At 42.0% G+C, this 15,167-nt stretch overlaps 1 pseudogene; it reads right to left on the minus strand.

The window, feature by feature from the left end:
- Positions 1-14,724: 14,724 nt before the first annotated feature.
- On the minus strand, positions 14,725-15,167 carry LOC132494763 (protein FAM136A-like; annotated as a pseudogene).

A 15,167-nucleotide genomic window follows, 5' to 3' on the forward strand; every position in this document is an offset into this window, starting at 1 on the left:
GGGTCCAAAATAATGGTAACATTGAACTTGCCGGCAGTGCTGAGGAAGCCCTGGGAAGTGGTTTTCTCTTGTTTGTAATGAAAGAATACCTGACAAAGCCGTGGGAATCCAGAATGATGGCTCTTGAAATAACGTTATGTTGATGAGGAAGAGAAGGGAAGTAGCCTACGCTGAGTTACGTATTGTTGCCCCCCCCAGCCCCACTTTTAGGTCACAAACATTTGAAATTTCCAGTGCTCAGGAAGGCTGCTTTTCCATCTCTTAAAATCTTCTCACTCCCCATCTGGAAATAAAGTTGCTAAACCTACTTTTGAAAAAGAAATGGCAGTGAAGTACCTGGAATCCAGTGAACTTCCTGCCGTAGGCTACTGTGCAAGTTGAAAGCTTATTCTTTATATCCTGCCCCCCAAAGCCTGTTGCTCAAAAGTCAAACCTTCCCAGAGACTGTCAAATACAGGATGATGGACATTAAATGCGAATGAAGAGAAAAGGCAAGAATGAGTAAAAGAGAAACGGAATCTAGGAAAGAAAAGTAAGTTCTCTAAGTGGGGCGGGGCTCATGCTCCTTGGGGGCGGGTGGCTGGATCCGATCCCAGGGGGCCAAGTTATTATCTTGGATGTTTGTTTATGCGCAGATTCCTGACCTTCCCTCGAAAGACTCTTGAGTCCATACATCTAGGGTGTGGACCAAGAATCCGCATTTTAACAAGCACCCTCAGCCCCCAGGGAATCTTGCGGCTGACGGGGACCCTCCAATGAGGGTGCGCTGGCCTAACCTCCCACTCCCTCGCCCCTGTTTGTTGTTTTTCTCATAGTGACATTCAAGTAGTCGCCAAGAAAGTCTAATTCAAGAACCGGAAACCGCCTAGAGCTCAGTAACTTGTGACTCACTCTGCCATGTGTGGCTTCTCACTTTTGTGACTTCTGTCCCTTTGCCAGGGCTGTCATAGGAAGGTGAAGAGTGGGGAGGGCAGAACTCTGAAACCTACAAGGTGAGACTGTGTTAATCCAGAGCTTTACAAGTGTGTTCTGGAGGCATCTAACCAGCCCACGCAACCAGAATTTACTCTTCAAAGCCCCAAGGGTCAACCTCCCCTGCCCCACCTTCCACTCCCATTTACACCTGGTCTATGTCTCCAAGGGGAGTTCTGTTTTGTTTTTAATTTTCTTTGGCGGCGCTGCATGGCATGTGGGGTTTTAGTTCCCTGACCAGGGATCGAACAGTGGAAGCTCAGAGCCCTAACCACTGGACCACCAAGGAATGCCCTATTTATTTTTTAAATTTTATTGAAGTATAGTTGATTTACAATGTTGTGTTTAACTTCTGCTGTACAACAAAGTGACTCAGTTAAACATATATATTTTTTCATATTCTTGTCCATTATGGTTTATCACAGGATATTGAATAAAATTCCCTGTGCTATACAGTAGGACCTTGTTGTTTAGCCATCCTATACATAATAGTTTGCATCTGCTAATCCCACACTCCCAATCCTTCCCTCCCCCACCCCGCTTCCTAAGAGGATTTTTTTAATTGGCTAATGGGGCCTGGCAGGTGGAAGCCACAGGGAAATTCTGTGGCAAAACATGCTTTGATCACCTGACTGATATTTTTATAATGAGGTCTAGCTGCAAATTCTTTTATCCAGATCAGCTTCTTCACTGAAAATAATATATTTTAAACTTTTCATTGGAAAAAACTTCACTGTGAAATTACTCTGCTTATAATTGAAGATATAAAGGCATTACTCATGTAGTGTTCATTTGCATATGGTCATTTTGAGATAGAAAAATTAAATTTTATCATATATTAGTGATAGAATTTCAGGCAACTATCTACAGAAAAATAGCTTGTAGTTAAATTTCCTAATGAAAGAGTAATTATCCACTGAAAAAAATTGTCGATTCTGTGCCACCTCAAAATAAGAGTTGTACTCTTCAATGCATGTTGTATACTAGAATGTTACATTTGTAAGAGCACAGAAAACAGTAAATTTGAAATAAACTATATGAAGAGGCTTGTTTTTTATGAATAGTATGTTCTAATGACCTTTCCACGGAAGTAGTAAATGTTTTTACCTCTACCGAGACTTCAAGTAGCATGTAAAGAAGATTGAGTGCTTATTCTGACTACATTTCCAGCTCTCTTTTTTCATGTAATAACAATGTAGAAACTGTTTTCAAATCAAACACCAAAACAGGACTTTTCTCTGAATTTTGAACATATTTATATTAAGAGACTCAGAAAGCTGGTTTCAGTTTTCTATTTGTTTCTAGATTATAGGAGTAAAGCTGTAGTTCATGAGGACTGCAGGAAACCCAGTATCGCACAGATCAGGGTTTTCCATGGCTGGTCTCTGGAGAAAGCCCCTAGGGATTAGCTTTTGCTCATCCAAGTTCTCCCTTCAGAAAGAGAGTTTTCATAGGGAATATTTTCTTTCGCAAGTGAAAGCATTTCCAATAAAGTAGTAATAGTGTATACTGGTCTTTGTATGCATTGTAAGTAGAGGATTTATCAGTCTTGAGCTCCAAGTCTCTAATTTCTTATAAAGAAGTGTAGGAAGGGGCTTCCCTGGTGGCGCAGTGGTTGAGAGTCTGCCTGCTGATGCAGGGGACACGGGTTTGTGCCCCGGTCCGGGAAGATCCCACATGCCACGGAGCGGCTGGGCCCGTGAGCCATGGCCACTGAACCTGCACGTCCGGAGCCTGTGCTCTGCAATGGGAGAGGCCACAACAGTGAGAGGCCCGCGTAAAAAAAACAAAACAAAAACTTCCTCTAGTCTTTTTTCCCCCATGTGGAATAAAGTACATTTATATTTATGTAATTAATATACTCTCTTCAAAATGTACTAGTCATTTTGTGAGGTCTCCATGGTTAATTCTCTAAAGTATTCCAAAGGCATTTACCCTTGGTGTACAGAGTAAAGGAAAATGACAGAAGAAGCTTCTTCATTAACCCTGCTACAATTCTGGGCAAATGATGTTCAAACTGAGATAGGCTTGGACCTGGGATCTGGGACCCTTTACTGGAGTGCCTCCACCTGGGCAAATGTCTCCTGCAGCAACAGAATACAAAGAAACTATAAGGGACTAAAAATAACTGCCTGCATGCACAGTTGGGGCAAATTATGAACAACGAGATACAAAAAGGCCAAAACCCAACTGACACTTCTGAGGAGCCAGGAACAAAAGCCGGGTACTGCGAATGATCCCTGCTCACAGCACCACCAAGGGGGTAGGCGGACTACCTAAGCCACCCCTCTGGACCAACCCACCCCTCTGCCCCCACCCTCATCACATTAAAGAACCAGGTGGACCCCCTTCAGGGAGCGAGCAAGGGCACCTGTTCCTTGTTTTCACTCCTTCATGCTACAGCACGAGTCCCAGTAAAGCCTTGCCTGAATTCCTTGTCTGGCCTCTTATGAATTTCTATTGATTAATAAGTCCAGGGTCCCTTGTCGGTAACAAAACCAAGACTGGGTTTCAGTGATGCTTTTAAATACCATCACTTGTGTCACCAGTGTAGGTGTGCACCAGCCTTTAGATTTTGTACATTTACTTCTAAGAGGTACCTGCATATGCAGGCACCTACCTAGGCGGCCACACAGGAGGATGGCATTCCCAGCATGGCTTCTTCCATCAGTAATGTTCAGATTCATGGTATCAGCCCCAAGAGGTCAGCTATTTTCTAAATTCCTCACAATTTTGCCAAACATAGTTCACGATACTTAGTGAAACATTCCAAACTTTTTTATTTTGTTCAGTGCAAAAGATGTTTTTCCACAGTCTAGCTGAATTGGTGAAATTGCCTAAAGCTAGTATTATGTGAGAAGCTGTATGATCAGGCCTCTCAAGATGGCTGTACTCTTGCTCTCAGTCTATCCCCTGCTCCACCAATGTCTGCTTCACCTACACCCAACTCACCTGATTGACCTTCCTACCCACTTGCCCCAGGCCCCAGCTAGTGATTGTTCTAATCTTTAGATCAGAGTCTCTACACCTGGAGAGCTTATCAAAGGCGTGGTGAGGGGCAGGCTCCTCTGCTAGTTTCCCTGGTAACCGATGAGCCAAGCTGACGTCAATTCCGCCTATAACAGGCAACCTCCCCCCACCCTCTGGGAGCAAAGATGGCCGCTACCTGCGCGCACGGCGGGTCTCTCGGCGACGTCGTTTGAGGCAGGTAAGCAACCCCCCCACCCCCACCCCAACCCCCGTCCACTAAACCACTGGTTTCTCTGTTGCTGAGCCCAGCTCTCCCTTCTGCCTTGAGTCTGGACAAGTACAGGGCTTGCAGGCCTGTGAGGTGCAGCTCAACAGAAGCCCTGAGGTTATTGATTTAGATGCTTTATCTTTCATTTGTTAGCTTCTGGGACAAATCCTGACAACAAATCCATGCAGGTATATTATGCGCGCTTCAAATTTGACAAATTCTGAAAAAGCCTGTCTATCCCCAACGTGCCGTCTCACATTGTATTGCCTTCTCAGTAGATATGGGGAACGATAAAGAAGAAATTTTCCTTTTTTCTAGTCAATGGGGGAAATTTGCAAAACTGCTATGTCATGGATGACATTAGTGCTTTTAGATACATCCTAGACTCCACTTCTATAAAGTACAATTATACTCAAAACCTAGGCCTGTACGTGTATTAGTTTCTTACTGGTGCTTTAACAAGTTACCACAGACTTAATGGCTTAATACAAAGATATTTATTCTTTACTACATTAGAGGCCAGAAGTCCAAAATGAGTCTTTACAAGGCTAAAATCAAGATGTTGACAGGGCCGGTTGCTTTTGGAAGCTCTGGGGTAGAATCTGTTCCTTGTCTCTTCCAGCTTCTGGTGGCTGTGTGCATTCTTTGGCTTGTGGCCACATCTCTCTAATCTCTGCTTCTGTAGTCAAATTTGCCCCCTTTCTTTTATTAGAATGCTGTGATTGCATTTAAGGCCCACCCAGATAATCCAGGATAATCTCCTCAACTCAAGATCCTTAATGTAATTATCCGCAAAGTCCCTTTTGCCATTTAAAGTAACATTCACAGATTCTGAGGAATAGGACAAGGACATCTTCGGGGGCCATTATTCAGCCTACCCCAGTAGTATTCACAAAGGAGGAGGAGGTGAGTTGCACAGTGCAGAGGTGGGGGGAGTTTAAATGCGGTCATTAAATAACATGGGATTGAATATTTAGACAGTTGCTAGAGCTGAGACATCTAACATGATTCTTACAAATCTGTCATCTTTACCTAAAACAGCGCTTGGCATATTGTACATATGCAAGAAATATTTATTGAATGAATAAATGAATACAGCTCCACTTGGAGCTTGCAGACAGAAGAAAATGAAAGGATCTGAAGAAAATAACTTTGAATTTTTTCATTACATTAAAATCATGCAAGCAAGTCTGTTTTGAAACTTTTTTTTTTTTTCCCTTTTTGCGTTATGTGGGCCTCTCACTCTTGTGGCCTCCCCCGTTGCGGAGCACAGGCTCCGGACGCGCAGGCTCAGCGGCCATGGCTCACGGGCCCAGCCGCTCCGCGGCATATGGGATCCTCCCAGACCGGGGCACGAACCCGTATCCCCTGCATCGGCAGGCGGACTCTCAACCACTGCGCCACCAGGGAGGCCCTGTTTTGAAACTTTTTTAAATGAAGGTTTCTATGAAAATGATTAATTTAGTTAAATGGGAAAATACAACAGGTAACAACTGGAGGGGAAATCAGTTGTTTCCATTCCTCACAGACTCATCCAGTAAGGCATATACCTCTAAAGACAGAGAAAGCAGGAACATAGAAAACCACATAGATGGCCTGCCTCTAGCTTCTTCTTTAGGTTTTTCCATCACTCTGTACTGCATCTGGTCACTATTATAATGATGAGTGACTAAAGGTACCATTTAAATTTAGACTCATGTTAGTGCAATTACCTGGATGACTTCAGCAATTTCAGGTGGCCCTAAAATGATCTGATTTTGGAACAACAAAATCCTATCTCAGCTAAACCCTGGTTTAAAGCAGTATGAAAACCAGAATCCTCTAACATAACTTGAAAGGAGAAGAACATTTGTTTTCAATGGAAAAGTCCAGTTGTTTGTCAATCATAAAATCCTTCTCTCAGCCCTCCTCTCTAAAAAACTCACCTTCTATTCTCATTAGCACGTGAACTTGTTGCCTAAATGAGCCAATTGAGATTAAAAAAAAAAAAATGTTACCTTCTTGTCAATTTCATCCTTGGGGAGCAGGAGGAAAATGTCACAAAAAACCACAAAAGAGCCTGTATGAATCTGAAATAAAGCTCTTATTTAAGAGTGAGAATATAGAGATGTTATGGAAACTCCATGGGAGCAAGTACATGCCTGTACATCCGGCTAACGACATTCTTACACAAATCGGAATTGACAGGGAATATGTCTTCTGTGCTGAGGCCAGAGCTGGGAATGGTTAGTGCTGAGTGAGTGGCATCTGTTGTCTACCACCAGGAGTAGAAATCTGAACACTTCTACCAGTACAAGTGGGTTCTGTTGTGGGGTTTTTTTGTTCGTTTGTTTTTTTGCGGTACACGGGCCTCTCACTGCTGTGGCCTCTCCCGTTGCGGAGCACAGGCTCCGGACGCGCAGGCTCAGCAGCCATGGCTCACGGGCTCAGCCGCTCTGCGGCATGTGGGATCCTCCCGGACTGGGGCACGCACCCGTGTCCCCTGCATCGGCAGGCGGACTCTCAACCACTGCGCCACCAGGGAAGCCCAAGTGGGTTCTGTTTTGATGACCTGTTAGTGAAACAAAAATACTGATGGTTAAAGATAGTGGGTTTTTATTTTTCTGTTACATGTTTTCCCTTGGCAAAAATCCAGACAACGCGAGAGTCTTCAAAAAGCGTTTCTAAATGATAACAGAGAATGTAAATCTGTATTTTTTGTCATCCACACTACCTTTACCACCTGTACATTACTGCTCATAGCCATTGTATTAATGCATTTGTCTGTGAGGGCTCTTTATTCCAAGCAGTTGTCTTTCCTTGATGAGTCGTCAAAGCATGAAATAGGAATTTTCTTGCCATGTTACATAACGAGACAGATTCTTCAGGTTCTGCTGTGACCACTTATCAATGTTTAGAGAAATTAGTAGGTACCATTCAATACTAGGAAGAAAATTTTACTATTAGGTGAAAAATCATTCATAGAATTCAAAGGTTGATAGAAAAGGATTTCTATAGCAGTAACCAGGACTAAAAGTTAAGTACTGAATTTCTGTTTCTCAGTAAAGTTAATGAAGAATATGTAACTTGCATAAAATGTTATCAACATTTACCATCCACCACTGGTAATTTCATCCACCATGACATCAGTGACCACACTGTGGAAATGGATGAAGACCATTCACATGAGCACAAAGGCTATTTATTCAGTGGTTGCTATATAGCAGGGAAGCCACCATCACTTGCCTTTGGCAGAAACCCAAAGGCAGATAGGAGGGTGGGAAAGTTCTATATTGAAAAAATTTTTTCAGATATGCTTGGATTGGAAACTGTTGACATGGGGAAGATGGAGGCATGCTAACTAGAAGCAGTATATCTTACACGTTTAGCTTGGGAAGTATATTTGGCTTTCTTTGGTTGGTCCTGAGTTGGAAATCGAGGCAAAAATGAGGAAGCTGGCAGCCATTGACTGAGTCCTGGCAGTTCTGGGCTGATTGCTGCAGAGGTTGTGGGCAAGAGTTCTGTTGTCATATATGGTATAGCCATAGTCTGTTTGTCCATTCAATCTCTTAACATGAAAACCAGAATATGAAAAAAAAAAAGCCAGAAAATTCAAATCTGCTGAAAAGGCATCAGCATGCACTTGAAAAGTTAGTTGTTATTTAAGAACGTCATGCCTGAAGACAATGATTTAACACACGCAGCAGCAAAAGGTGCATTTTCACATCACTATGTGAAGCATAACTTTCATTCAGGTCACGTGTATCTACTTCTAAATTACTTTTGCTCATATTGAGTCCAACTTTCTTACATGTACACTAACATGTACCAATAGCTGTTAGTGTGTTGGCTCCATTAGCAAAAGAATTTTGTATATAATTAAAATAATGTCAATTTTTAAAAATTGAAATATAGTTGATTTACAATGTTTCAGGTATACGGCAAAGTGAATCAGTTATACATCTATCTATGCAGCTATCCTTTTTCAGATTACTTCCCATTATAGGTTATTACATAGTTCCCTGTGCTATACAGTAGGTCCTTGTTTATTTTATATATAGTAGTTTGTATATGTTAATATCAAACTCCTAATTTATTTCTCCCCCGCCCCCCCCTTCCTCTTTGGTAACCATAAGTTTGTTTTCTATGTCTGTGAGTCTATTTCTGTTTTGTAAATAAGTTCATTTGTATCATATTTTAGATTCCACATGTAAGTGATATCATACGGTATTTGTCTTCCTACTTCCTTGATTTAGTGTGATAATCTCTAGGTCCATCCATGTTGACACAAATGGCATTATTTCATTCTTTTTTATGGATGAGTAATATTCCATTGTGTGTGTGTGCGTGCGTGCGTGTGTGTGTGTGTGTGTGTGTGTGTGTGTATCACATCGTCTTTATCCATTCATTTGTCGATGGACACTTAGGTTGTTCCATGCCTTGGCTATTGTAAATAGTGCAAAATAATGACAACTTCATACCAGTGTCATAAGACGCTTCACATAGAAAATCAATTGAAATAATTCCAAAAGTAGTTCAATTTTTCCTCCAACTCGTGTAATTGAAGTAAAGCATTTAGGAGTTAATTATGTCAAAACTGAAATATCTGACCCCATTTTTGTGAATGATACTATAAATTCAGTTTAAAAATTCAACTTTGCTATGAAAATGAAAATATTGGAGGCTACAGTATTGTGATAAAAACAAAGTTCTCAATAAATTACAAAACCTCCAGAGTAGAAATATACAAAGAATTGGCTATAGTTCAAAACTAGTTCATAACGTGTTCAAACAAGCTGAGAAATCTTACTAATAAAACAGTTATCAAATTTAACAAATATTATATAGAACCTAAAAAAAAAATGGTTCTGAAGAACCTAGGGGCAGGACAGGAATAAAGATGCAGACGTAGGGCTTCCCTGGTGGGGCAGTGGTTGAGAGTCCGCTTGCTGATGCAGGGGATACGGGTTCGTGCCCCGGTCCAGGAAGATCCCATATGCCGCAGAGTGGCTGGGCCCGTGAGCCATGGCCACTGAGCCTGCATGTCCGGAGCCTGTTGCTCCGCAACGGGAGAGGCCACAACAGTGAGAGGCCCGCGTACTGCAAAAAAAAAAAAAAAAAAAGATGCAGACGTAGAGAATGGACTTGAGGACACGGGGATGGGGAAGGGGAAGCGGGGACGAAGTGAGAGAGTGGCATGGACATATATACACTACCAAATGTAAAATAGATAGCTAGTGGGAAGCAGCCACATAGCACAGGGAGATCAGCTCAGTGCTTTGTGACCACCTAGAAGGGTGGGATAGGGAGGGTGGGAGGGAGACACAAGAGGGAGGAGATATGGGTATATATATATATGTATAGCTGATTCACTTTGATATACAGCAGAAACTAACACACCATTGTAAAGCAATTATACTCCAGTAAAGATGTTAAAAAAAAATTTAACAGGGGCTTCCCTGGTGGCGCAGTGGTTGAGAGTCCGCCTGCCGATGCAGGGGATACGGGTTCGTGTCCCGGTCCGGGAAGATCCCACATGCCGCAGAGCGGCTGGGCCCGTGAGCCATGGCCACTGAGCCTGTGCATCCGGAGCCTGTGCTCCGCAATGGGAGAGGCCACAACAGTGAGAGGCCTGAGTAAAGCAAAAAAAAAAAAAAAAAAAAATTTAACAAATATTTATATATACCCAGTTAAAGTACCTGAATTACAAAATTGTAGCACAACTGATGTTGAATAAAAAATTCACAGTTTTGGGCTTCCCTGGTGGCACAGTGGTTGAGAATCCACCTGCCGATGCAGGGGACACGGGTTCATGCCCCAGTCCGGGAAGATCCCACATGCAGCGGAGCGGATAGGCCTGTGAGCCATGGCCGCTAGGCCTGTGCTCCAAAACGGGAGAGGCCACATCAGTGAGAGGCCCGCATACCGCAAAAAAAAAAAAAAAAAATCACAGTTTTCCAATGGTTACATTCTACTTTTACTATATATCATCATTTGAATTTTAATATTTTTGAGTAGTACTTTGAAGTACTACTTTTTAAATCATTCTAGGTATCTTGCAATGGTATCAAACATTTTTATAACAAGTTCTCTAAATTTTGGTTTCACTTTGCTCAAAATCAATTGGAAATTGTTAATCTAAATATTCAATGAGTAGAGTGCTAAAAACTTCAGCTTTTGAAGTTTTCAGTGAATTGCAATTATTGAAAAGAAAACTTCCAAACAGGAAGACACTGAATTTTATCCCTTCAAGCACAAGGAAGGAACTGAACAAATTGAATGCTGAGAGCTCAAACAATGTAGATGTAACTTTTAAATTCTCTAACTGAGCTTTGGAGCATCTGGACTTGTAAGAAGAACTTTTACATTTTTTTATCTGAATGGAATGAACGAGAACAACCAATGGTTTTGCAGCATTTAAATCTGGCAAAATTTTCTAAAGAATTATAGAGACCATTTATTGGACACATTTTGTCTTATAAATCCTTTTTGTTGCTTAAGGCACTAGGATCGATAACAAAGGGACAGTACCTGTGAAAATATTGTGCTGAAATTTTACACATTTCACAACAAAAACAGTGTTAGATTTTAGAATATCCTCCATTTAGAATTTGCCCCAAATTACCAAGTACCTCAGCACTTGCAGAGAAAGTAGTTTCTCAATTGAAAATATTATGGTCTATGAGGAAGAAGCAATTGAAGATGTCAACAATCTAAATGTACTTATTGTAAACTGCAACTTCAAAGAATATTGTAGGCAATTTTAAGAAAAAAGAATGAAAAATATTAAGACCATACTAAAAAGTATACATTTCAGAAAATGTCTCTCAGTGTGTCCAAAGTTCCTTTTTATAAGGAAACCAGCCAGATTGGAATAGATTTCACTTTTTTTTTTTTTTTGCGGTACGCGGGCCTCTCACTGTTGTGGCCTCTCCCGTTGCGGAGCACAGGCTCCGGACGTGCAGGCTCAGCGGCCATGGCTCACGGGCCTAGCCGCTCCGCGGCATGTGGGATCCTCCCGGACCAGGGCACGAATCCGTGTCCCCTGCATCGGCAGGCGGACTCTCAACCACTGTGCCACCAGGGAAGCCCCAGATTTCACTTTTAACTTACCTCTTAAAAGGAATTATCTTCAAATACAGTCACATTCTGATATTCTGGGGGTTAGGACTTTAACATGAATTTAAGAGGGACACAATTCAGCCCCTAACAGTACCCAGAGTAGTTGAAATTAGGGTCTCAAAGATATTTGTACACCCATGTTCATAGCAATATTACTCACAATAGCCAAAAGGTGGAAGCAACCCAAGTGCCCATCAGCAGATTAATAGATAAACAAAATGGAGTATGTATGTGCAATGGAATATTATTCAGCCTTAAAAAGGAAATACATTCTGATACGTGGTACAGCATGGATGAACCTTGGGAACATTATGCTAAGTGATTAAAACAGTCACAAAAAGACAAATACTGTCTGATTCTACTTACATAAGTCATCTATACAATTGATAGAAACAGAAAGTACAAGGTTGATTCCCAGAGGCTGTGGGGAGGGAGGAATGGGGAGTTAGTGTTTTGTTTGTTTTGTTTTGTTTTTAAGCATCTTTATTGGAGTATAATTGCTTTACAATGGTGTGTTAGTTTCTGCTGTATAACAAAGTGAATCAGCTATACATATACATATATCCCCATATCTCCTCCCTCTTGTGTCTCCCTCCCACCCTCCCTATCCCACCCTTCTAGGTGGTCACAAAGCACTGAGCTGATCTCCCTGTGCTATGAGGCTGCTTCCCACTAGCTATCTATGGAGTTAGAGTTTAATGGGTACAGAATTTCAGTTTTGCAAGGTGAAAAGAGTTCTGGAGATTGGTTGCACAACAATGTGAATGTACTTAACACTACTGAACTATATACCTAAAAATGGTTAAGATGGTAAATTTTATGTTGTGTATACTTTAAATTTAAAAATTAGATGTATGCACAAGTTGAACCATTGTTAATTTCCTTGTTCTGATAATGTACTATATTCATGTAAGATGTAACTATTTAGGGACACTGAGTGAAAGGTCCAGGGGACCTCTCTGTACTACCTTTGCAATTTCCTGTGAATCTATAATTACTTCAAAGCAAAAGTTTTCTTAAAATTATATTCTTGTGTTTAAAAAAAGGTAAGGAAGTTAGAGATTGCCAATTCAGTCTCTTGGACTAGGATAATAGAACTTCATGGAGACAGAGATTAAAACGTTTAATCACAGCCTACCCATGGGGGTAACTTTGATCAGGAAGAAGCTTATATGCTGGGACCCAGCAGGACCAAGTAACCCATATAATGACTATTAGAAGTTATTAGCCATCAAGGAAAGCTGAATTAACAAGCTTTCTCTTTGGCATCGAGGCTTTGGTAATGATGGCTTCCTATTGAGCAAAGTTCCAAACAGTATTCCCCTGCCTGCCAAATGCCTAATTTGCCCAACCGTAAACCATAAAACATAGCTCAGATTCTCTCCATGCATATCACCCACTATCACGCTGTGAGGGCATAACTGGTATTATTGCCTGTGGCCAAGGCCAGATTGCATCAGCAGGCTTTTCCCTCCAAATTCAGATAGAAGATTTACACTTCCCTTGGGAAAAAGTTAGTCTCCTCACCCTCAAACTGGTATCTAAAAACATCTAAAAGTTATGGCTGCAGTGTGTCTCAACTACCAACTCTTTTTTCCTTTAAAAAAAAAAACACTTTAAAAAAAAAATCCTCTACCCATATCTTGCCCTTCCCCCCTTCCCTCTACCCACTGGTAACCACTAGTTTGTTCTCTATATCTGTGAGTCTGCTTCTTTTTTGTTATAGTCACTAGTTTTTTGTATTTTTTAGATTATACATGTAAGTGACATCATGCAGTATTTGTCTTTCTCTGTCTGACTTATTTCACTTAGCATAATGCCCTCCAGTGTTCTTACTGACATTTTGTTAAATGTTTTTTTGTTTGTTTTTTTTGGAAGAAAAATTAAGTCTTATTTATTTATTTATTTATTTATTTATTTATTTTTTTTTTCTTTTTGCGGTATGTGGGCCTCTCACTGTTGTGGCCTCTCCCGTTGCGGAGCACAGGCTCCGGATGCGCAGGCCCAGCAGCCATGGCTCACGGGCCCAGCCGCTCCGCGGCATATGGGATCCTCCCAGACCGGGGCACGAACCCGTATCCCCTGCATCGGCAGGCGGACTCTTAACCACTTGCGCCACCAGGGAGGCCCAAGTCTTATTTATTTTTAAAACCAAACCACTAGGAAAATATATCACAGTCTTGAAGCAGCAAACAGACAGGCTATAGTATCAAGTAATAAGCTGGTAAAAACACAAGGTCCTTAATAAAACGATAAGGTGCCAGAACTGGGGCAAGAACAGTGCATGTCGCACAAGTGGTGTTTGGTAACGGAAGGCTGTCCCACTTTTTGCTCTGAAGGAGTCACAGCTTGCCCCTGAGTTGCTGACTTTTTCTCCTTTGACCTTTGTGTTGCCAAGGGATTGTTTCAACAGAGCTCTGTTATTACAGGCGGCAAAGTAAGCAATACTGGGTTTAGGCTTTCATTCTACTTGTTTTATGAAAACCAGATTTTTCCAAAGCCAGTACTTCATAACTCTTAATTAAGCAGCTAACAATGCCTCTTTTGCTGTTCATTCCTGAATACTGGCGTATCGCACAATCACAATCCCCTTTCCCTTCAAGGGTGAGTGTCACTGCAAGATTGTCTTCTCACTCAGCTGACTCTGCTGCAGTCAGCCTCAGGGCTCATCATGGCTGCCAGTTAGAGGGAAGGTTTGCTTCCCCTACCAGTATGATAGCACTTCTTATATTTTTGCAGGGTCTCCAGGCTGAAAAATGTCATGTGTGAGAATTTTAAGAAATGTGCATCCACATTTTAACGGCAGAAATGAATATCCGCAAGGACTCTTTCAAAGTTTTTATCCAAACGACCTCTCCCAACTCTACATCTTAAAAGTAACGTCATGCCCTTGTATATAAAACAAAACCAAGCAAAACAAATCCCCAGAAGCCCCCTTTCCCCTTCTAAATTAGTGACCTCATGGATTTTGTTTTATTTCCAGTTTGTGGAAAATGTTGTCGTGATCCTTCTGGTAAACAGGAGATTGACAACAAATAGAAACACCTCTCCTCACATTCCACCAGCTCATAAGCAGGTCAGGTGAACCTGCCAGCCTGCTGGTATCTGTGTACTAAGAGAATCTGGTACCTTGGAGGGCTCTGGTTTGGTACAAGGGAGGCTCCCTGTTGCCAGGAAAAACACTTGAAATTCAAGCTTATGAAATTCAGGCTCACAAAAACTCTCCTGTGCTATCTCTGACCCAAATTTTAGCACCAGGTTTTTTCACTTTGTAGGATTCAAACACAAAGGAACCAGTGTCCAGAGGCAAGTGACATAGGCCTTAAACTTGCTGCCATCCTTAATTTCCTCATTCATAAACTTTCCTTAGAAAACCCAAATCCCCATTCCTCTTTTTAAATACATTCCTGCCTTCAGCCCCGATGGCCAATAGCAAACATCTGTTTCCCAATGGATGAGAGAGACTCCTTCATCTTCTTGGTCATGACTGGGATGAGGTTTATGTGGTCATCCACACACTTGGTCACGCAACTCTCCAGCCGCTGCTTCACCTGAAGCTCTTTACTCCCCACATCTAGTGAATCTTTGGCTTTGTCGTTGCAATGCATAGTGCACCATTCCAGGCGGTCCTAGAACTTCTCCAACTCGCTGGTCACCAGGGCCTGGCTTTGAGCCAGAGGTGCATGGCAGCGCTCAGTGCACTGGTGCACTTGCTGCATGGTGGCCTGGCTGCCCTCACAACAGCTGGTGCTGCACCGGAACATGAGGCCCTGCATCTTCCAATGTTCTCTCTCTCCAGCCTCTTCACCATAGAGTCCAATGCTTCCTGCACCTGGAGCTGCTGCAGCTCCGCCAT

The sequence above is a fragment of the Mesoplodon densirostris genome, chromosome 8, assembly GCF_025265405.1.
Source record: "Mesoplodon densirostris isolate mMesDen1 chromosome 8, mMesDen1 primary haplotype, whole genome shotgun sequence".
Classification (NCBI taxonomy): domain Eukaryota; kingdom Metazoa; phylum Chordata; class Mammalia; order Artiodactyla; family Ziphiidae; genus Mesoplodon; species Mesoplodon densirostris.